At 42.0% G+C, this 22,268-nt stretch overlaps 19 non-coding genes across 19 annotated transcripts; all 19 read left to right on the top strand.

Annotated features, from left to right (window-relative positions):
- The first annotated feature begins 443 nt into the window (after positions 1 to 443).
- trnas-aga lies at positions 444 to 525 on the top strand. Its single transcript has one exon. It is a non-coding gene; the product is annotated as a tRNA-Ser (tRNA).
- A 1,319-nt stretch (positions 526 to 1,844) lies between these two features.
- On the top strand, positions 1,845 to 1,927 carry trnal-cag. Its single transcript has one exon. It is a non-coding gene; the product is annotated as a tRNA-Leu (tRNA).
- Positions 1,928 to 2,222: 295 nt separating this feature from the next.
- Positions 2,223 to 2,304, top strand: trnas-aga. The gene has a single exon. It is a non-coding gene; the product is annotated as a tRNA-Ser (tRNA).
- A 1,321-nt stretch (positions 2,305 to 3,625) lies between these two features.
- trnal-cag lies at positions 3,626 to 3,708 on the top strand. Its single transcript has one exon. It is a non-coding gene; the product is annotated as a tRNA-Leu (tRNA).
- A 295-nt stretch (positions 3,709 to 4,003) lies between these two features.
- Positions 4,004 to 4,085, top strand: trnas-aga. Its single transcript has one exon. It is a non-coding gene; the product is annotated as a tRNA-Ser (tRNA).
- Positions 4,086 to 5,405: 1,320 nt separating this feature from the next.
- trnal-cag lies at positions 5,406 to 5,488 on the top strand. Its single transcript has one exon. It is a non-coding gene; the product is annotated as a tRNA-Leu (tRNA).
- Positions 5,489 to 5,783: 295 nt separating this feature from the next.
- On the top strand, positions 5,784 to 5,865 carry trnas-aga. The gene has a single exon. It is a non-coding gene; the product is annotated as a tRNA-Ser (tRNA).
- A 1,321-nt stretch (positions 5,866 to 7,186) lies between these two features.
- On the top strand, positions 7,187 to 7,269 carry trnal-cag. Its single transcript has one exon. It is a non-coding gene; the product is annotated as a tRNA-Leu (tRNA).
- Positions 7,270 to 7,564: 295 nt separating this feature from the next.
- On the top strand, positions 7,565 to 7,646 carry trnas-aga. Its single transcript has one exon. It is a non-coding gene; the product is annotated as a tRNA-Ser (tRNA).
- A 1,320-nt stretch (positions 7,647 to 8,966) lies between these two features.
- On the top strand, positions 8,967 to 9,049 carry trnal-cag. Its single transcript has one exon. It is a non-coding gene; the product is annotated as a tRNA-Leu (tRNA).
- A 295-nt stretch (positions 9,050 to 9,344) lies between these two features.
- Positions 9,345 to 9,426, top strand: trnas-aga. The gene has a single exon. It is a non-coding gene; the product is annotated as a tRNA-Ser (tRNA).
- A 1,320-nt stretch (positions 9,427 to 10,746) lies between these two features.
- trnal-cag lies at positions 10,747 to 10,829 on the top strand. The gene has a single exon. It is a non-coding gene; the product is annotated as a tRNA-Leu (tRNA).
- Positions 10,830 to 11,124: 295 nt separating this feature from the next.
- On the top strand, positions 11,125 to 11,206 carry trnas-aga. The gene has a single exon. It is a non-coding gene; the product is annotated as a tRNA-Ser (tRNA).
- A 1,337-nt stretch (positions 11,207 to 12,543) lies between these two features.
- Positions 12,544 to 12,626, top strand: trnal-cag. The gene has a single exon. It is a non-coding gene; the product is annotated as a tRNA-Leu (tRNA).
- A 298-nt stretch (positions 12,627 to 12,924) lies between these two features.
- Positions 12,925 to 13,006, top strand: trnas-aga. Its single transcript has one exon. It is a non-coding gene; the product is annotated as a tRNA-Ser (tRNA).
- A 1,335-nt stretch (positions 13,007 to 14,341) lies between these two features.
- trnal-cag lies at positions 14,342 to 14,424 on the top strand. The gene has a single exon. It is a non-coding gene; the product is annotated as a tRNA-Leu (tRNA).
- Positions 14,425 to 14,719: 295 nt separating this feature from the next.
- Positions 14,720 to 14,801, top strand: trnas-aga. Its single transcript has one exon. It is a non-coding gene; the product is annotated as a tRNA-Ser (tRNA).
- Positions 14,802 to 16,132: 1,331 nt separating this feature from the next.
- trnal-cag lies at positions 16,133 to 16,215 on the top strand. Its single transcript has one exon. It is a non-coding gene; the product is annotated as a tRNA-Leu (tRNA).
- Positions 16,216 to 16,510: 295 nt separating this feature from the next.
- On the top strand, positions 16,511 to 16,592 carry trnas-aga. The gene has a single exon. It is a non-coding gene; the product is annotated as a tRNA-Ser (tRNA).
- Positions 16,593 to 22,268: the final 5,676 nt, after the last annotated feature.

The following is a 22,268-nucleotide window of genomic DNA, read 5'->3' as shown; positions in this document are numbered from 1 at the left end:
TAGCTAGTTATCTGGCTAGCTTCTGATTGGGGTTACGGTTCTAAAGTATAAAAAAAATAGCAGGTCCGTACCACATTGGGTGAGGCGGAATGTAGGAATGTATATTCAGTTCCTAGATGGAAAGTGAAATTAAAATATATACGAAATGTATACGAAAAATACGAAGACTATTTACTATTTACTATTTACACGCGACAGGACAATACAGGACAATACAAACACACGTCCGACTGCTACGCCATCTTGGATTCTCTCAACCTTCTGGAGCTGGACAAAGAAAATAAGAAAAAGCAGTACTTAATAACAACTGAATGAGGGGAACATTTCATGAAGTTAATGCATTATAGTGACTTACTACATTATCCTTCAGTTATTAAATTATCGTTTGCTCTAGGCTATGCCTGCCGGGCCCTTCACTTCTAACAAACAATTCTACTGTCACAGTTGTCGTGGCCGAGTGGTTAAGGCGATGGACTAGAAATCCATTGGGATCTTCCCGCGCAGGTTCGAATCCTGCCGACAACGAAATTACATTTTTTTGACCCCTCCGGAGGTGGAAGTTTATTCGTGTTTCATATACCAATCACATCCTCTCAGATCTCCACAAGTACATAGGGATCAGGTGTCCATTTGGGATAGGACTGCAGGCCATCTATCTCACCTCACACATTTACACACCTGGTTATCCATCCTTCTAGCTCTATAGGCAACAGTAGCATAGGTTACAGGTTTGTGGGCAAGCCACAGATTTCAGGTGAGATCCCATGATACACTCAAAAATACAACAACAGGATTCTCATGAATAACCATTAAGCCTTTTGCTAAGATTTCCCCCATTTTGACATGTGGACCTGTTGTCACGGATTGCTCCAGACACTTTTTTGGTCCTATCTGAGGGATTTTTATATTCATGTCAAAATGGCCATATTCTGAAGACACTCTTATAGTCTGCAGGGTAATCGAACTCGCCGCATCTAAAGTCAAGCCACACGTCATAGGTGAGATGCCTTGTTAAACCCGAAAAATATAATAAAAACACGATTGCGTTGAAAATAACCATTGAGCCATTCAGGTCACAGTCTCCCCTGGAGGCGTGTGTTTGACACCCACTTCTGACAACTATTTAGCGCCTGCATGTCCTGCTGCTTTGTTGAAAACCAGTTGATAAATAAATGACTTACGGTAATGGAAATAACACCTAGTTAATATGACTAGTGAATAACTATCGTATTTGTAACATTCTGCAAAAACAGCTAGTTGATGAGAGGCTGAAAGAGAATTGCAAGAATCGCGCAATTTCCCAAACAGGCAAATAACAAAAGGCATCTCGGAAGGCACAACTCGTCGGTCGTTGTCAGTGGATTGTATTGGCGGGAAGAACAAACATATAGTCTTCAGGGTAATCGAAGTCGCCGCATCTAAAGTCAAGCCACAGGTCACAGGTGAGCTGCCTTGTTAAACCCTAAAAATAAATAAAAACAAGATTGCGCTGAAAATACCCATTAAGCCATTTGTTAAGATTTCCCCCGTGTGGACCTGTTGTCACTCTTACCCTGATGGTTGCTCATACTTCCAGACACCTTTTCGGTCTTATCTGAGCAATTTGATCATTTATATCAGAATGTCCATATTCTGAGGCCACTTTAGCGCTCAATCAATGACGATTTTCTACGCGTTTCCCATTGAAGGCCATATTGAGGTTAAATCAATGACTGGAGCTTTTAATTGATAAAAACAAATGACTATTGAAAGTGCAAGTCAGTATCGTGCATTTACTGGTCTTTATTTACTGGTCATTTACTGGTCTTCTACTCTTTAACCCGAAACCCAGTTACTGTCCAGTAGTCAGGATGGCCGAGCGGTCTAAGGCGCTGCGTTCAGGTCGCAGTCTCCCCTGGAGGCGTGGGTTCAAATCCCACTTCTGACAGATGTTTAGCTGCTCTCACGCAGGAGTCATGCTGCTTTGCAGTAATAATCAGAAGATGAAATAACAACTTCACACAGTGAAATAACAATTAGTAAATTAACCCTCTCAACCTTCTGGAGCTGGGCAAAGAAAATAAGAAAAAGCAGTACTTAATAACAACTGAATGAGGGGAACATTTCATGAAGTTAATGTATTATAGTGAGTTACTACATTATCCTTCAGTTATTAAATTATCATTTGCTGTAGGCTATGCCTGCCGGGCCCTTCACTTCTAACAAAAAATTCTACTGTCACAGTTGTCGTGGCCGAGTGGTTAAGGCGATGGACTAGAAATCCATTGGGATCTTCCCGCGCAGGTTCGAATCCTGCCGACAACGAAAATACATTTTTTTGGACCCCTCCGGAGGTGGAAGTTTATTCGTGTTTCATATACCAATCACATCCTCTCAGATCTCCACAAGTACATAGGGATCAGGTGTCCATTTGGGATAGGACTGCAGGCCATCTATCTCACCTCACACATTTACACACCTGGTTATCCATCCTTCTAGCTCTTGAGGTCAACAGTAGCATAGGTTACAGGTTTGTGGGCAAGCCACAGATTTCAGGTGAGATCCCATGATACACTCAAAAATACAACAACACGATTCTCATGAATAACCATTAAGCCTTTTGCTAAGATTTCCCCCATTTTGACATGTGGACCTGTTGTCACGGATTGCTCCAGACACTTTTTTGGTCCTATCTGAGGGATTTTTATATTCATGTCAAAATGGCCATATTCTGAAGACACTCTTATAGTTTGCAGGGTAATCGAACTCGCCGCATCTAAAGTCAAGCCACACGTCATAGGTGAGATGCCTTGTTAAACCCGAAAAATATAACAAAAACACGATTGCGTTGAAAATAACCATTAAGCCATTCAGGTCACAGTCTCCCCTGGAGGCGTGTGTTCGACACCCACTTCTGACAACTGTTTAGCGCCTGCATGTCATGCTGCTTTGTTGAAAACCAGTTGATAAATAAATGACTTACGGTAATGGAAATAACACCTAGTTAATATGACTAGTGAATAACTATCGTATTTGTAACATTCTGCAAAAACAGCTAGTTGATGAGAGGCTGAAAGAGAATTGCAAGAATCGCGCAATTTCCCAAACAGGCAAATAACAAAAGGCATCTCGGAAGGCACAACTCGTCGGTCGTTGTCAGTGGATTGTATTGGCGGGAAGAACAAACATATAGTCTTCAGGGTAATCGAAGTCGCCGCATCTAAAGTCAAGCCACAGGTCACAGGTGAGCTGCCTTGTTAAACCCTAAAAATAAATAAAAACAAGATTGCGCTGAAAATACCCATTAAGCCATTTGTTAAGATTTCCCCCGTGTGGACCTGTTGTCACTCTTACCCTGATGGTTGCTCATACTTCCAGACACCTTTTCGGTCTTATCTGAGCAATTTGATCATTTATATCAGAATGTCCATATTCTGAGGCCACTTTAGCGCTCAATCAATGACGATTTTCTACGCGTTTCCCATTGAAGGCCATATTGAGGTTAAATCAATGACTGGAGCTTTTAATTGATAAAAACAAATGACTATTGAAAGTGCAAGTCAGTATCGTGCATTTACTGGTCTTTATTTACTGGTCATTTACTGGTCTTCTACTCTTTAACCCGAAACCCAGTTACTGTCCAGTAGTCAGGATGGCCGAGCGGTCTAAGGCGCTGCGTTCAGGTCGCAGTCTCCCCTGGAGGCGTGGGTTCAAATCCCACTTCTGACAGATGTTTAGCTGCTCTCACGCAGGAGTCATGCTGCTTTGCAGTAATAATCAGAAGATGAAATAACAACTTCACACAGTGAAATAACAATTAGTAAATTAACCCTCTCAACCTTCTGGAGCTGGGCAAAGAAAATAAGAAAAAGCAGTACTTAATAACAACTGAATGAGGGGAACATTTCATGAAGTTAATGTATTATAGTGAGTTACTACATTATCCTTCAGTTATTAAATTATCATTTGCTGTAGGCTATGCCTGCCGGGCCCTTCACTTCTAACAAAAAATTCTACTGTCACAGTTGTCGTGGCCGAGTGGTTAAGGCGATGGACTAGAAATCCATTGGGATCTTCCCGCGCAGGTTCGAATCCTGCCGACAACGAAAATACATTTTTTGGACCCCTCCGGAGGTGGAAGTTTATTCGTGTTTCATATACCAATCACATCCTCTCAGATCTCCACAAGTACATAGGGATCAGGTGTCCATTTGGGATAGGACTGCAGGCCATCTATCTCACCTCACACATTTACACACCTGGTTATCCATCCTTCTAGCTCTTGAGGTCAACAGTAGCATAGGTTACAGGTTTGTGGGCAAGCCACAGATTTCAGGTGAGATCCCATGATACACTCAAAAATACAACAACACGATTCTCATGAATAACCATTAAGCCTTTTGCTAAGATTTCCCCCATTTTGACATGTGGACCTGTTGTCACGGATTGCTCCAGACACTTTTTTGGTCCTATCTGAGGGATTTTTATATTCATGTCAAAATGGCCATATTCTGAAGACACTCTTATAGTTTGCAGGGTAATCGAACTCGCCGCATCTAAAGTCAAGCCACACGTCATAGGTGAGATGCCTTGTTAAACCCGAAAAATATAATAAAAACACGATTGCGTTGAAAATAACCATTAAGCCATTCAGTTCGCAGTCTCCCCTGGAGGCGTGTGTTCGACACCCACTTCTGACAACTGTTTAGCGCCTGCATGTCATGCTGCTTTGTTGAAAACCAGTTGATAAATAAATGACTTACGGTAATGGAAATAACACCTAGTTAATATGACTAGTGAATAACTATCGTATTTGTAACATTCTGCAAAAACAGCTAGTTGATGAGAGGCTGAAAGAGAATTGCAAGAATCGCGCAATTTCCCAAACAGGCAAATAACAAAAGGCATCTCGGAAGGCACAACTCGTCGGTCGTTGTCAGTGGATTGTATTGGCGGGAAGAACAAACATATAGTCTTCAGGGTAATCGAAGTCGCCGCATCTAAAGTCAAGCCACAGGTCACAGGTGAGCTGCCTTGTTAAACCCTAAAAATAAATAAAAACAAGATTGCGCTGAAAATACCCATTAAGCCATTTGTTAAGATTTCCCCCGTGTGGACCTGTTGTCACTCTTACCCTGATGGTTGCTCATACTTCCAGACACCTTTTCGGTCTTATCTGAGCAATTTGATCATTTATATCAGAATGTCCATATTCTGAGGCCACTTTAGCGCTCAATCAATGACGATTTTCTACGCGTTTCCCATTGAAGGCCATATTGAGGTTAAATCAATGACTGGAGCTTTTAATTGATAAAAACAAATGACTATTGAAAGTGCAAGTCAGTATCGTGCATTTACTGGTCTTTATTTACTGGTCATTTACTGGTCTTCTACTCTTTAACCCGAAACCCAGTTACTGTCCAGTAGTCAGGATGGCCGAGCGGTCTAAGGCGCTGCGTTCAGGTCGCAGTCTCCCCTGGAGGCGTGGGTTCAAATCCCACTTCTGACAGATGTTTAGCTGCTCTCACGCAGGAGTCATGCTGCTTTGCAGTAATAATCAGAAGATGAAATAACAACTTCACACAGTGAAATAACAATTAGTAAATTAACCCTCTCAACCTTCTGGAGCTGGGCAAAGAAAATAAGAAAAAGCAGTACTTAATAACAACTGAATGAGGGGAACATTTCATGAAGTTAATGTATTATAGTGAGTTACTACATTATCCTTCAGTTATTAAATTATCATTTGCTGTAGGCTATGCCTGCCGGGCCCTTCACTTCTAACAAAAAATTCTACTGTCACAGTTGTCGTGGCCGAGTGGTTAAGGCGATGGACTAGAAATCCATTGGGATCTTCCCGCGCAGGTTCGAATCCTGCCGACAACGAAAATACATTTTTTTGGACCCCTCCGGAGGTGGAAGTTTATTCGTGTTTCATATACCAATCACATCCTCTCAGATCTCCACAAGTACATAGGGATCAGGTGTCCATTTGGGATAGGACTGCAGGCCATCTATCTCACCTCACACATTTACACACCTGGTTATCCATCCTTCTAGCTCTTGAGGTCAACAGTAGCATAGGTTACAGGTTTGTGGGCAAGCCACAGATTTCAGGTGAGATCCCATGATACACTCAAAAATACAACAACACGATTCTCATGAATAACCATTAAGCCTTTTGCTAAGATTTCCCCCATTTTGACATGTGGACCTGTTGTCACGGATTGCTCCAGACACTTTTTTGGTCCTATCTGAGGGATTTTTATATTCATGTCAAAATGGCCATATTCTGAAGACACTCTTATAGTCTGCAGGGTAATCGAACTCGCCGCATCTAAAGTCAAGCCACACGTCATAGGTGAGATGCCTTGTTAAACCCGAAAAATATAATAAAAACACGATTGCGTTGAAAATAACCATTAAGCCATTCAGTTCGCAGTCTCCCCTGGAGGCGTGTGTTCGACACCCACTTCTGACAACTGTTTAGCGCCTGCATGTCATGCTGCTTTGTTGAAAACCAGTTGATAAATAAATGACTTACGGTAATGGAAATAACACCTAGTTAATATGACTAGTGAATAACTATCGTATTTGTAACATTCTGCAAAAACAGCTAGTTGATGAGAGGCTGAAAGAGAATTGCAAGAATCGCGCAATTTCCCAAACAGGCAAATAACAAAAGGCATCTCGGAAGGCACAACTCGTCGGTCGTTGTCAGTGGATTGTATTGGCGGGAAGAACAAAAATATAGTCTTCAGGGTAATCGAAGTCGCCGCATCTAAAGTCAAGCCACAGGTCACAGGTGAGCTGCCTTGTTAAACCCTAAAAATAAATAAAAACAAGATTGCGCTGAAAATACCCATTAAGCCATTTGTTAAGATTTCCCCCGTGTGGACCTGTTGTCACTCTTACCCTGATGGTTGCTCATACTTCCAGACACCTTTTCGGTCTTATCTGAGCAATTTGATCATTTATATCAGAATGTCCATATTCTGAGGCCACTTTAGCGCTCAATCAATGACGATTTTCTACGCGTTTCCCATTGAAGGCCATATTGAGGTTAAATCAATGACTGGAGCTTTTAATTGATAAAAACAAATGACTATTGAAAGTGCAAGTCAGTATCGTGCATTTACTGGTCTTTATTTACTGGTCATTTACTGGTCTTCTACTCTTTAACCCGAAACCCAGTTACTGTCCAGTAGTCAGGATGGCCGAGCGGTCTAAGGCGCTGCGTTCAGGTCGCAGTCTCCCCTGGAGGCGTGGGTTCAAATCCCACTTCTGACAGATGTTTAGCTGCTCTCACGCAGGAGTCATGCTGCTTTGCAGTAATAATCAGAAGATGAAATAACAACTTCACACAGTGAAATAACAATTAGTAAATTAACCCTCTCAACCTTCTGGAGCTGGGCAAAGAAAATAAGAAAAAGCAGTACTTAATAACAACTGAATGAGGGGAACATTTCATGAAGTTAATGTATTATAGTGAGTTACTACATTATCCTTCAGTTATTAAATTATCATTTGCTGTAGGCTATGCCTGCCGGGCCCTTCACTTCTAACAAAAAATTCTACTGTCACAGTTGTCGTGGCCGAGTGGTTAAGGCGATGGACTAGAAATCCATTGGGATCTTCCCGCGCAGGTTCGAATCCTGCCGACAACGAAAATACATTTTTTGGACCCCTCCGGAGGTGGAAGTTTATTCGTGTTTCATATACCAATCACATCCTCTCAGATCTCCACAAGTACATAGGGATCAGGTGTCCATTTGGGATAGGACTGCAGGCCATCTATCTCACCTCACACATTTACACACCTGGTTATCCATCCTTCTAGCTCTTGAGGTCAACAGTAGCATAGGTTACAGGTTTGTGGGCAAGCCACAGATTTCAGGTGAGATCCCATGATACACTCAAAAATACAACAACACGATTCTCATGAATAACCATTAAGCCTTTTGCTAAGATTTCCCCCATTTTGACATGTGGACCTGTTGTCACGGATTGCTCCAGACACTTTTTTGGTCCTATCTGAGGGATTTTTATATTCATGTCAAAATGGCCATATTCTGAAGACACTCTTATAGTTTGCAGGGTAATCGAACTCGCCGCATCTAAAGTCAAGCCACACGTCATAGGTGAGATGCCTTGTTAAACCCGAAAAATATAATAAAAACACGATTGCGTTGAAAATAACCATTAAGCCATTCAGGTCGCAGTCTCCCCTGGAGGCGTGTGTTCGACACCCACTTCTGACAACTGTTTAGCGCCTGCATGTCATGCTGCTTTGTTGAAAACCAGTTGATAAATAAATGACTTACGGTAATGGAAATAACACCTAGTTAATATGACTAGTGAATAACTATCGTATTTGTAACATTCTGCAAAAACAGCTAGTTGATGAGAGGCTGAAAGAGAATTGCAAGAATCGCGCAATTTCCCAAACAGGCAAATAACAAAAGGCATCTCGGAAGGCACAACTCGTCGGTCGTTGTCAGTGGATTGTATTGGCGGGAAGAACAAAAATATAGTCTTCAGGGTAATCGAAGTCGCCGCATCTAAAGTCAAGCCACAGGTCACAGGTGAGCTGCCTTGTTAAACCCTAAAAATAAATAAAAACAAGATTGCGCTGAAAATACCCATTAAGCCATTTGTTAAGATTTCCCCCGTGTGGACCTGTTGTCACTCTTACCCTGATGGTTGCTCATACTTCCAGACACCTTTTCGGTCTTATCTGAGCAATTTGATCATTTATATCAGAATGTCCATATTCTGAGGCCACTTTAGCGCTCAATCAATGACGATTTTCTACGCGTTTCCCATTGAAGGCCATATTGAGGTTAAATCAATGACTGGAGCTTTTAATTGATAAAAACAAATGACTATTGAAAGTGCAAGTCAGTATCGTGCATTTACTGGTCTTTATTTACTGGTCATTTACTGGTCTTCTACTCTTTAACCCGAAACCCAGTTACTGTCCAGTAGTCAGGATGGCCGAGCGGTCTAAGGCGCTGCGTTCAGGTCGCAGTCTCCCCTGGAGGCGTGGGTTCAAATCCCACTTCTGACAGATGTTTAGCTGCTCTCACGCAGGAGTCATGCTGCTTTGCAGTAATAATCAGAAGATGAAATAACAACTTCACACAGTGAAATAACAATTAGTAAATTAACCCTCTCAACCTTCTGGAGCTGGGCAAAGAAAATAAGAAAAAGCAGTACTTAATAACAACTGAATGAGGGGAACATTTCATGAAGTTAATGTATTATAGTGAGTTACTACATTATCCTTCAGTTATTAAATTATCATTTGCTGTAGGCTATGCCTGCCGGGCCCTTCACTTCTAACAAAAAATTCTACTGTCACAGTTGTCGTGGCCGAGTGGTTAAGGCGATGGACTAGAAATCCATTGGGATCTTCCCGCGCAGGTTCGAATCCTGCCGACAACGAAAATACATTTTTTTGACCCCTCCGGAGGTGGAAGTTTATTCGTGTTTCATATACCAATCACATCCTCTCAGATCTCCACAAGTACATAGGGATCAGGTGTCCATTTGGGATAGGACTGCAGGCCATCTATCTCACCTCACACATTTACACACCTGGTTATCCATCCTTCTAGCTCTTGAGGTCAACAGTAGCATAGGTTACAGGTTTGTGGGCAAGCCACAGATTTCAGGTGAGATCCCATGATACACTCAAAAATACAACAACACGATTCTCATGAATAACCATTAAGCCTTTTGCTAAGATTTCCCCCATTTTGACATGTGGACCTGTTGTCACGGATTGCTCCAGACACTTTTTTGGTCCTATCTGAGGGATTTTTATATTCATGTCAAAATGGCCATATTCTGAAGACACTCTTATAGTTTGCAGGGTAATCGAACTCGCCGCATCTAAAGTCAAGCCACACGTCATAGGTGAGATGCCTTGTTAAACCCGAAAAATATAACAAAAACACAATTGCGTTGAAAATAACCATTAAGCCATTCAGGTCACAGTCTCCCCTGGAGGCGTGTGTTCGACACCCACTTCTGACAACTGTTTAGCGCCTGCATGTCATGCTGCTTTGTTGAAAACCAGTTGATAAATAAATGACTTACGGTAATGGAAATACCACCTAGTTAATATGACTAGTGAATAACTATCGTATTTGTAACATTCTGCAAAAACAGCTAGTTGATGAGAGGCTGAAAGAGAATTGCAAGAATCGCGCAATTTCCCAAACAGGCAAATAACAAAAGGCATCTCGGAAGGCACAACTCGTCGGTCGTTGTCAGTGGATTGTATTGGCGGGAAGAACAAACATATAGTCTTCAGGGTAATCGAAGTCGCCGCATCTAAAGTCAAGCCACAGGTCACAGGTGAGCTGCCTTGTTAAACCCTAAAAATAAATAAAAACAAGATTGCGCTGAAAATACCCATTAAGCCATTTGTTAAGATTTCCCCCGTGTGGACCTGTTGTCACTCTTACCCTGATGGTTGCTCATACTTCCAGACACCTTTTCGGTCTTATCTGAGCAATTTGATCATTTATATCAGAATGTCCATATTCTGAGGCCACTTTAGCGCTCAATCAATGACGATTTTCTACGCGTTTCCCATTGAAGGCCATATTGAGGTTAAATCAATGACTGGAGCTTTTAATTGATAAAAACAAATGACTATTGAAAGTGCAAGTCAGTATCGTGCATTTACTGGTCTTTATTTACTGGTCATTTACTGGTCTTCTACTCTTTAACCCGAAACCCAGTTACTGTCCAGTAGTCAGGATGGCCGAGCGGTCTAAGGCGCTGCGTTCAGGTCGCAGTCTCCCCTGGAGGCGTGGGTTCAAATCCCACTTCTGACAGATGTTTAGCTGCTCTCACGCAGGAGTCATGCTGCTTTGCAGTAATAATCAGAAGATGAAATAACAACTTCACACAGTGAAATAACAATTAGTAAATTAACCCTCTCAACCTTCTGGAGCTGGGCAAAGAAAATAAGAAAAAGCAGTACTTAATAACAACTGAATGAGGGGAACATTTCATGAAGTTAATGTATTATAGTGAGTTACTACATTATCCTTCAGTTATTAAATTATCATTTGCTGTAGGCTATGCCTGCCGGGCCCTTCACTTCTAACAAACAATTCTACTGTCACAGTTGTCGTGGCCGAGTGGTTAAGGCGATGGACTAGAAATCCATTGGGATCTTCCCGCGCAGGTTCGAATCCTGCCGACAACGAAAATACATTTTTTGGGACCCCTCCGGAGGTGGAAGTTTATTCGTGTTTCATATACCAATCACATCCTCTCAGATCTCCACAAGTACATAGGGATCAGGTGTCCATTTGGGATAGGACTGCAGGCCATCTATCTCACCTCACACATTTACACACCTGGTTATCCATCCTTCTAGCTCTATGAGGTCAACAGTAGCATAGGTTACAGGTTTGTGGGCAAGCCACAGATTTCAGGTGAGATCCCATGATACACTCAAAAATACAACAACACGATTCTCATGAATAACCATTAAGCCTTTTGCTAAGATTTCCCCCATTTTGACATGTGGACCTGTTGTCACTCTCACCCTGACGGATTGCTCCAGACACTTTTTTGGTCCTATCTGAGGGATTTTTATATTCATGTCAAAATGGCCATATTCTGAAGACACTCTTATAGTCTGCAGGGTAATCGAACTCGCCGCATCTAAAGTCAAGCCACACGTCATAGGTGAGATGCCTTGTTAAACCCTGAAAAATATAATAAAAACACGATTGCGTTGAAAATAACCATTAAGCCATTCAGGTCGCAGTCTCCCCTGGAGGCGTGTGTTCGACACCCACTTCTGACAACTCTTTAGCGCCTGCATGTCATGCTGCTTTGTTGAAAACCAGTTGATAAATAAATGACTTACGGTACTGGAAATAACACCTAGTTAATATGACTAGTGAATAACTATCGTATTTGTAACATTCTGCAAAAACAGCTAGTTGATGAGAGGCTGAAAGAGAATTGCAAGAATCGCGCAATTTCCCAAACAGGCAAATAACAAAAGGCATCTCGGAAGGCACAACTCGTCGGTCGTTGTCAGTGGATTGTATTGGCGGGAAGAACAAACATATAGTCTTCAGGGTAATCGAAGTCGCCGCATCTAAAGTCAAGCCACAGGTCACAGGTGAGCTGCCTTGTTAAACCCTAAAAATAAATAAAAACAAGATTGCGCTGAAAATACCCATTAAGCCATTTGTTAAGATTTCCCCCGTGTGGACCTGTTGTCACTCTTACCCTGATGGTTGCTCATACTTCCAGACACCTTTTCGGTCTTATCTGAGCAATTTGATCATTTATATCAGAATGTCCATATTCTGAGGCCACTTTAGCGCTCAATCAATGACGATTTTCTACGCGTTTCCCATTGAAGGCCATATTGAGGTTAAATCAATGACTGGAGCTTTTAATTGATAAAAACAAATGACTATTGAAAGTGCAAGTCAGTATCGTGCATTTACTGGTCTTTATTTACTGGTCATTTACTGGTCTTCTACTCTTTAACCCGAAAACCCAGTTACTGTCCAGCTAGTCAGGATGGCCGAGCGGTCTAAGGCGCTGCGTTCAGGTCGCAGTCTCCCCTGGAGGCGTGGGTTCAAATCCCACTTCTGACAGATTGTTTAGCTGCCTCTCACGCAGGAGTCATGCTGCTTTGCAGTAATAATCAGAAGATGAAATAACAACTTCACACAGTGAAATAACAATTAGTAAATTAACCCTCTCAACCTTCTGGAGCTGGGCAAAGAAAATAAGAAAAAGCAGTACTTAATAACAACTGAATGAGGGGAACATTTCATGAAGTTAATGCTATTATAGTGAGCTTACTACATTATCCTTCAGTTATTAATATCATTTTGCTGTAGGCTATGCCTGCCGGGCCCTTCACTTCTAACAAACAATTCTACTGTCACAGTTGTCGTGGCCGAGTGGTTAAGGCGATGGACTAGAAATCCATTGGGATCTTCCCGCGCAGGTTCGAATCCTGCCGACAACGAAAATACATTTTTTGGGACCCCTCCGGAGGTGGAAGTTTATTCGTGTTTCATATACCAATCACATCCTCTCAGATCTCCACAAGTACATAGGGATCAGGTGTCCATTTGGGATAGGACTGCAGGCCATCTATCTCACCTCACACATTTACACACCTGGTTATCCATCCTTCTAGCTCTATAGGTCAACAGTAGCATAGGTTACAGGTTTGTGGGCAAGCCACAGATTTCAGGTGAGATCCCATGATACACTCAAAAATACAACAACAGGATTCTCATGAATAACCATTAAGCCTTTTGCTAAGATTTCCCCCATTTTGACATGTGGACCTGTTGTCACTCTCACCCTGACGGATTGCTCCAGACACTTTTTTGGTCCTATCTGAGGGATTTTTATATTCATGTCAAAATGGCCATATTCTGAAGACACTCTTATAGTCTGCAGGGTAATCGAACTCGCCGCATCTAAAGTCAAGCCACACGTCATAGGTGAGATGCCTTGTTAAACCCGAAAAATATAATAAAAACACGATTGCGTTGAAAATAACCATTAAGCCATTCAGGTCGCAGTCTCCCCTGGAGGCGTGTGTTCGACACCCACTTCTGACAACGCTTTAGCGCCTGCATGTCATGCTGCTTTGTTGAAAACCAGTTGATAAATAAATGACTTACGGTACTGGAAATAACACCTAGTTAATATGACTAGTGAATAACTATCGTATTTGTAACATTCTGCAAAAACAGCTAGTTGATGAGAGGCTGAAAGAGAATTGCAAGAATCGCGCAAGTTTCCCAAACAGGCAAATAACAAAAGGCATCTCGGAAGGCACAACTCGTCGGTCGTTGTCAGTGGATTGTATTGGCGGGAAGAACAAAAATATAGTCTTCAGGGTAATCGAAGTCGCCGCATCTAAAGTCAAGCCACAGGTCACAGGTGAGCTGCCTTGTTAAACCCTAAAAATAAATAAAAACAAGATTGCGCTGCAAATACCCATTAAGCCATTTGTTAAGATTTCCCCCATGTGGACCTGTTGTCACTCTTACCCTGATGGTTGCTGATACTTCCAGACACCTTTTCGGTCTTATCTGAGCAATTTGATCATTTATATCAGAATGTCCATATTCTGAGGCCACTTTAGCGCTCAATCAATGACGATTTTCTACGCGTTTCCCATTGAAGGCCATATTGAGGTTAAATCAATGACTGGAGCTTTTAATTGATAAAAACAAATGACTATTGAAAGTGCAAGTCAGTATCGTGCATTTACTGGTCTTTATTTTACTGGTCATTTACTGGTCTTCTACTCTTTAACCCGAAAACCAGTTACTGTCCAGCAGTCAGGATGGCCGAGCGGTCTAAGGCGCTGCGTTCAGGTCGCAGTCTCCCCTGGAGGCGTGGGTTCAAATCCCACTTCTGACAGTTGTTTAGCGCCTCTCGCGCAGGAGTCATGCTGCTTTGCAGTAATAATCAGAAGATGAAATAACAACTTCACACAGTGAAATAACAATTAGTAAATTAACCCTCTCAACCTTCTGGAGCTGGGCAAAGAAAATAAGAAAAAGCAGTACTTAATAACAACTGAATGAGTGGTACATTTCATGAAGTTAATGCATTATAGTGAGTTACTACATTATCCTTCAGTTATTAAATTATCGTTTGCGGTAGGCTATGCCTGCCGGGCCCTTCACTTCTAACAAACAACTCTACTGTCACAGTTGTCGTGGCCGAGTGGTTAAGGCGATGGACTAGAAATCAATTGGGATCTTCCCGCGCAGTTTCGAATCCTGCCGACAACGAAAATACTTTTTTTTGACCCCTCCGAGGTGGAAGTTTATTCGTGTTTCATATACCAATCACATCCTCTCAGATCTCCACAAGTACATAGGGATCAGGTGTCCATTTGGGATAGGACTGCAGGCCATCTATCTCACCTCACACATTTACACACCTGGTTATCCATCCTTCTAGCTCTATAGGCAACAGTAGCATAGGTTACAGGTTTGTGGGCAAGCCACAGATTTCAGGTGAGATCCCATGATACACTCAAAAATACAACAACAGGATTCTCATGAATAACCATTAAGCCTTTTGCTAAGATTTCCCCCATTTTGACATGTGGACCTGTTGTCACTCTTACCGTCACGGATTGCTCCAGACACTTTTTTGGTCCTATCTGAGGGATTTTTATATTCATGTCAAAATGGCCATATTCTGAAGACTCTCTTGTAGTTTGCAGGGTAATCGAACTCGCCGCATCTAAAGTCAAGCCACACGTCATAGGTGAGATGCCTTGTTAAACCCGAAAAATATAATAAAAACACGATTGCGTTGAAAATAACCATTAAGCCATTCAGGTCGCAGTCTCCCCTGGAGGCGTGTGTTCGACATCCACTTCTGACAACTCTTTAGCGCCTGCATGTCATGCTGCTTTGTTGAAAACCAGTTGATAAATAAATGACTTACGGTACTGGAAATAACACCTAGTTAATATGACTAGTGAATAACTATCGTATTTGTAACATTCTGCAAAAACAGCTAGTTGATGAGAGGCTGAAAGAGAATTGCAAGAATCGCGCAGTTTCCCAAACAGGCAAATAACAAAAGGCATCTCGGAAGGCACAACTCGTCGGTCGTTGTCAGTGGATTGTATTGGCGGGAAGAACAAAAATATAGTCTTCAGGATAATCGAAGTCGCCGCATCTAAAGTCAAGCCACAGGTCACAGGTCAGCTGCCTTGTTAAACCCTAAAAATAAATAAAAACAAGATTACGGTGCAAATACCCATTAAGCCATTTGTTAAGATTTCCCCCATGTGGACCTGTTGTCACTCTTACCCTGATGGTTGCTGATACTTCCAGACACCTTTTCGGTCTTATCTGAGCAATTTGATCATTTATATCAGAATGTCCATATTCTGAGGCCACTTTAGCGCTCAATCAATGACGATTTTCTACGCGTTTCCCATTGAAGGCCATATTGAGGTTAAATCAATGACTGGAGCTTTTAATTGATAAAAACAAATGACTATTGAAAGTGCAAGTCAGTATCGTGCATTTACTGGTCTTTATTTTACTGGTCATTTACTGGTCTTCTACTCTTTAACCCGAAACCCAGATACTGTCCAGCAGTCAGGATGGCCGAGCGGTCTAAGGCGCTACGTTCAGGTCGCAGTCTCCCCTGGAGGCGTGGGTTCAAATCACACTTCTGACAGTTGTTTAGCGCCTCTCACGCAGGAGTCATGCTGCTTTGCAGTAATAATCAGAAGATGAAATAACAACTTCACACAGTGAAATAACAATTAGTAAATTAACCCTCTCAACCTTCTGGAGCTGGGCAAAGAAAATAAGAAAAAGCAGTACTTAATAACAACTGAATGAGGGGAACATTTCATGAAGTTAATGCATTATAGTGAGTTACTACATTATCCTTCAGTTATTAAATCATCGTTTGCTGTAGGCTATGCCTGCCGGGCCCTTCACTTCTAACAAAAAATTCTACTGTCACAGTTGTCGTGGCCGAGTGGTTACGGCGATGGACTAGAAATCCATTGGGATCTTCCCGCGCAGGTTAGAATCCTGCCGACAACGAAAATACATTTTTTTGACCCCTCCGGAGGTGGAAGTTTATTCGTGTTTCATATACCAATCACATCCTCTCAGATCTCCACAAGTACATAGGGATCAGGTGTCCATTTGGGATAGGACTGCAGGCCATCTATCTCACCTCACACATTTACACACCTGGTTATCCATCCTTCTAGCTCTATAGGCAACAGTAGCATAGGTTACAGGTTTGTGGGCAAGCCACAGATTTCAGGTGAGATCCCATGATACACTCAAAAATACAACAACAGGATTCTCATGAATAACCATTAAGCCTTTTGCTAAGATTTCCCCCATTTTGACATGTGGACCTGTTGTCACTCTTACCCTGACGGATTGCTCCAGACACTTTTTTGGTCCTATCTGAGGGATTTTTATATTCATGTCAAAATGGCCATATTCTGAAGACACTCTTATAGTCTGCAGGGTAATCGAACTCGCCGCATCTAAAGTCAAGCCACACGTCATAGGTGAGATGCCTTGTTAAACCCTAAAAATAAATAAAAACAAGATTGCGCTGAAAAGTGCAAGTCAGTTGAAAATTCTATGTCCATGGATGATATTGTTAAAGAACATGTGAAGGAGACAGAGTGGGTGAAGCCTAAAGGTTGATCAGTAGGAAAGAGGGTTAAAGAACTGAAAGCTTATCGGTGCTGTTGAGGTTTGAGAAGGTTTTGTCTGGAAAAGTATAAAATAGGATTCTGTAGCTTCAATGTCAGAGAATTTGACCCAGCCTCATCAATCAACCAATCAAATGTATTTATAAAGCCCTTCTTACATCGGCTGATGTCACTAAGTGCTGTACAGAAACCCAGCCCAAAACTCCAAACAGCAAGCAATGCAGGTGTAGCACAGTGGCTAGGAAAAATTCCCTAGAAAGGCCAGAACCTAGGAAGAAACCTTGAGAGGAACCAGGCTATGAGGGGTGGCCAGTCCTCTTCTGGCTGTGCTGGGTGGAGATTATAACAGAACATGGCCAAGATGTTCAAATGTTCATAGATGACCAGCAGGGTCAAATAATAATCACAGTGGTTGTCGAGGGTGCAACAGGTCAGCCCCTCAGGAGTAAATGTCAGTTGGCTTTTCATAGCCGATCATTGAGAGTTTCTCTACCGCTCCTGCTGTCTCTAGAGAGTTGAAAACAGCAGGTCTGGGACAGGTAGCACGTCCGGTGAACAGGTCAGGGTTCCATTGCAGAACAGTTGAAACTGGAGCAGCAACAGTGAATCATCACAGTGTTTTTAAATGCCAAAGATTGGGACATGTAGCTGTTGAGTGAAAAGATGTGCCAAGTGTGGTGGGGAACATGATTACGGGGAATGTTGGAGCAATGTGACGGTTAATTGTTGCAATTGTGCGGAGGACACACAGAGCAGCATTTGGTGGATGCCAGGTGCAGAGAGATGCTCAGAGATATAGAATCCGTCATGATGTATCATATGCAGAGGCTGTAAGACAGACTGGTGGAACTACAGTGCAGATTGATGGAGCTTCCATGGTTGGTCCCGTAATAAAAGGACCTACTGTCAGACTGATGTAGCTTCCATGGTTGGTCCTGTAGTAAGAGGACCTACTGTCAGACTGATAGAGCTTCCATGGTTGGTCCCGTAGTAAGAGGACCTACTGTCAGACTGATGTAGCTTCCATGGCTGGTCCCGTAGTAAGAGGACCTACTGTCAGACTGATGGAGCTTCCATGGCTGGTCCCGTAGTAAGAGGACCTACTGTCAGACTGATGTAGCTTCCATGGCTGGTCCCGTAGTAAGAGGACCTACTGTCAGACTGATGGCGCTTCCATGGCTGGTCCCGTAGTAAGAGGACCTACTGTCAGACTGATGGAGCTTCCATGGCTGGTCCCGTAGAAAGAGGACCTACTGTCAGAACTGGTCTTTCTACTAGTCCTGACATGGTTTCGAGGGCTGTTCAGAAATCTTGCGCCCATAAATGTGCTGTGACAAAGGATACTTTAATAGTGTATCAAATTTACTTCATAAATTTCATTGGTAAGGTTATCAACATCTTGGATTGTGTGAAGCAGAAATACCAGTTTGAAAGTTATCTTGTAAACCGCAGCAGAGTTGTTGGGGGTAACAGATGTTACTGTCGGTATGGTTTTTGATAAGCTGGATAACCTGGGCTGGATTGTCTCAGCATGATATAGACCCCAATGTTTGCAAACACAGAAAGGGATCTATTGATAAAGTTTATTGGGGGTGTGGGAGGGTTTTTTGGGAAGGGGAGGGTGTGGTAGAAGTTAATAGGGATTTCTTGGTTTATTTTCTTAGTACAGAATTAGACAGACATGGACCTTAAACATTTGTTTGCGGACCGCCATGATACCATAGGAGGTCTGCATCAACGGACTTCAGTGCAGGTAGTGCCTCATCAGAGAGAGAACATTTCAGTTGCTCTACAGTTTTGAACGTGAATGTAATGATTATCAGTTTTTTACATGTGTACTAATATTCAGACACATTCAGTTGTTTCTATATTTATCTATAATTCAGGGTTTGCACAAGGGGCTTAAAGTAAATAAATGACTTGCCACTGTACGATCCCTGATAATTCTTACTATGGTGTGAATTGGAAATACAATTGGTTTTTGTGAGTGAAATAATACAGTGAAGACAAGGTTATTCATAAAAATGGTACATAGTACTGCCTAAATCATACTGCAATCTTCTACTAAATGGTTTTTGAGTCATTTATGGATTTATGTGAATTTAGGAAATCTACTATAGATTAAGTGCACTTATGTTGTGCAATTTAAAATGTGTACTTTGTGTCTAATGTGAATGAATGTTTTGTCAAGGATTAGCTACCTGATCTACTGAAATTAGATAATTGAACAAGAAAAAATGTGCCAGAAGTGTCAAGAAAATAACTTTTGTGTCTGTTTGTCTTTATTACTACAGGCCGACTCAGATTAAGTCTGAGGCTGGTAACATCAACAGTGAGGACAAACCCATCCTGCCACTCTCCTTCCACACTGAGTAGAAACCTACAGTCACTGGGTCCTGATTGTGACAGTGGAGCCCAGTTTGCACCGCAGGATCCAGAGATGGCATCAGTGAAGCTGGAGAACTGCAGTCAAACACTGGAGCTGAATGTCAACATTAAAGATGAAGAAGAAGAAGAAGAAGAGGAGGAGAAGATTAGGACAACTGTTAGTCATGGTAAGAGCAGGTTCTATCTATAAGTTATCTTCATAAATTAGACCTCCATAAGATATGACCAGTCTATTGCTAGGTTGAATTCTGTAATTCTGACATCACACATCCATGAACAACTCAAGACTTCACAGCGAAGCAAAACATTTTAAAACTTGTAACGCCTGCCTTTGCCCACACATTGTCTGAAGAACGTTGAAAATGTTTAATACCCTCAATCAGCAAGTTAGGCATACCTCATTTCAACATAGGCCATGGCATCATCACTGTCAATATTGAATTATAATTCTTCGCGTTTTACCAGTGAAATGACCAAGCTACGTGTGCATGCCAATCGTTTGATCTCAATCAATTTCATGGGAATATGCATTTAAATCTTCTTGAATTACTGTTTGGTTAGCAAATTAGAGCAGATGGTGTTAAATTATATAGACTTCCTGTATTTTGTTTTAATCAAAGCACATTCTGCCTAATGGCGCGCGCTGTTGAGTTTGAGACGATTCAGCAAACCATTCTAAAATCTCGTAAGAAATTAGGTGTTGTTTTTGTTGTAACAGTAATGTTATGCTATAATATTTGGTTATGTGGACTACTAATTAATCAGTAGGTGATCGTCCAAGACATTGATCTAACTTTACTAAACAATCACCATTGTGGCGGCTCATCGCTCTTGCAGCACTACACCCCTGCAGTCTGCTGCACAGAACTAGTGATTGATGCTCACCTAGCCTACTCTTTTGTCTCGCGTAACATTTGGTGATGCAGAAACGAGAGAACATGTTTGGCTGATTTTATGAAAATCTGGGAATATTCGGCCAAGGAAACATTTCTGGTTGGTCTCAAGGAATGTCACACAGGGAGACTTTTTAAAACAGGATTGAGTGAAGTAGCAGCTAATGCTCATGGAGAGCCTCACAATTATTATTATTAACCTTTATTTAACTAGGCAAGTCAGTTAAGAACAAATTATTATTTACAATGGCGGCCTACACCGGCCAAACCCGGACGACACTTGGCCAATTGTGCGCCGCCCTATGGGACTCCCAATCACGGCCAGTTGTGATACAGCCTGGAATCTAACCAGGGTGTCTGTAGTGACGCCTCAAGCACCACTGAGATGCAGTGCCTTAAACTGCTGTGCCACTCGGGAGCTCATAAGTTTGATGAAATTCCATCATCTTTCAGTCTAATAGGGCTATTTACTTCCTTTTGTAGCTCTTCACCAGCTTCTTGTATGTTTATTGTACATAAATATAAACACAACATGCAACAATTTCAACGATTTTTCTGAGTTACAGTTCATAAAAGGGGCGGCAGGTAGCCTAGTGGTTAGAGCGTTGGGCCAGTAACCGAAAGGTTGCTGGATCGAATCCCTGTGCTGACAAGGTAAAAATCTGTCGTTCTGCCCCTGAACAATGCAGTTAACCCACTGTTACCCGGAAGGCCGTCATTGTTAGTTTGAATTGTTCTTAACTGACTTACCTAGTTAAATAAAGGTTAAATGTAATAAAAAATATATATATATATTGAAATGAATTAGGCCCTAACCTGTAGGTTTCACATGACTGGGCAGGGGTGCAGCCATGGGTGGGCCTTGGAAGGCATTGGCCCACCCACTTGGCAGCCAGACCCACCTCAGGTCCTGGGCTGACGTTATTACACGTGGTCTACAATTGTGAGGCCGGTTGGACGTACTGCCAAATACTCTAATACGATGTTGGAGGCAGCTTATGGTCGAGGAATTAACCTCTCTAGGATATGTGGGACGCTAGCGTCCCAACTGGCCAACATCTAGTGAAAATGCAGAGCGCCAAATTCAAATAAATTACTATAAAAATTAAACTTTCATGAAATCACACATGCAATACACCAAATGAAAGCTACACTTGTTGTGAATCCAGCCAACGTGTCAGATTTCAAAAAGGCTTTACGGCGAAAGCAAACAATGCTATTATATGAGGATAGCACCCCAGCAAACAAACATCGACCATCATATTTCAGCCCTCCAGGCGCGACACAAAACGCAGAAATAAAGATATAATTCATGCCTTACCTTTGACGAGCGTCTTCTGTTGGCACTCCAATATGTCCCATAAAAATCACAAATGGTCCTTTTGTTCGATTAATTCCGTCGATATATATCCAAAATGTCCATTTATTTGGCGCGTTTGATCCAGAAAAACACCGGTTCCAACCCGTGCAACATGACTACAAAAGTTACCTGTAAGCTTTGTCCAAACATTTCAAACTACTTTCCTAATACAACTTTAGGTGTTTTTTAACGTAAATAATCGATAAAATTTAAGACGGGATATACTGTGTTCAATACCGGAGGAAAACAATGTGTAGCGAGCTTTCAGGTTAAGCTCCTCTAACAAAGATTACACTTCCCTCTAGCCTCATTCTGAACAGTGCTTCTTCTTCATTTCTCAAAGGAAAAACCTCAACCAATTTCTAAAGACTGTTGACATCCAGTGGAAGCGATAGGAACT

Source organism: Salvelinus namaycush, chromosome 40, assembly GCF_016432855.1.
Source record: "Salvelinus namaycush isolate Seneca chromosome 40, SaNama_1.0, whole genome shotgun sequence".
Lineage (NCBI taxonomy): Eukaryota > Metazoa > Chordata > Actinopteri > Salmoniformes > Salmonidae > Salvelinus > Salvelinus namaycush.
This window is presented reverse-complemented; position numbering and strand designations above follow the sequence as displayed.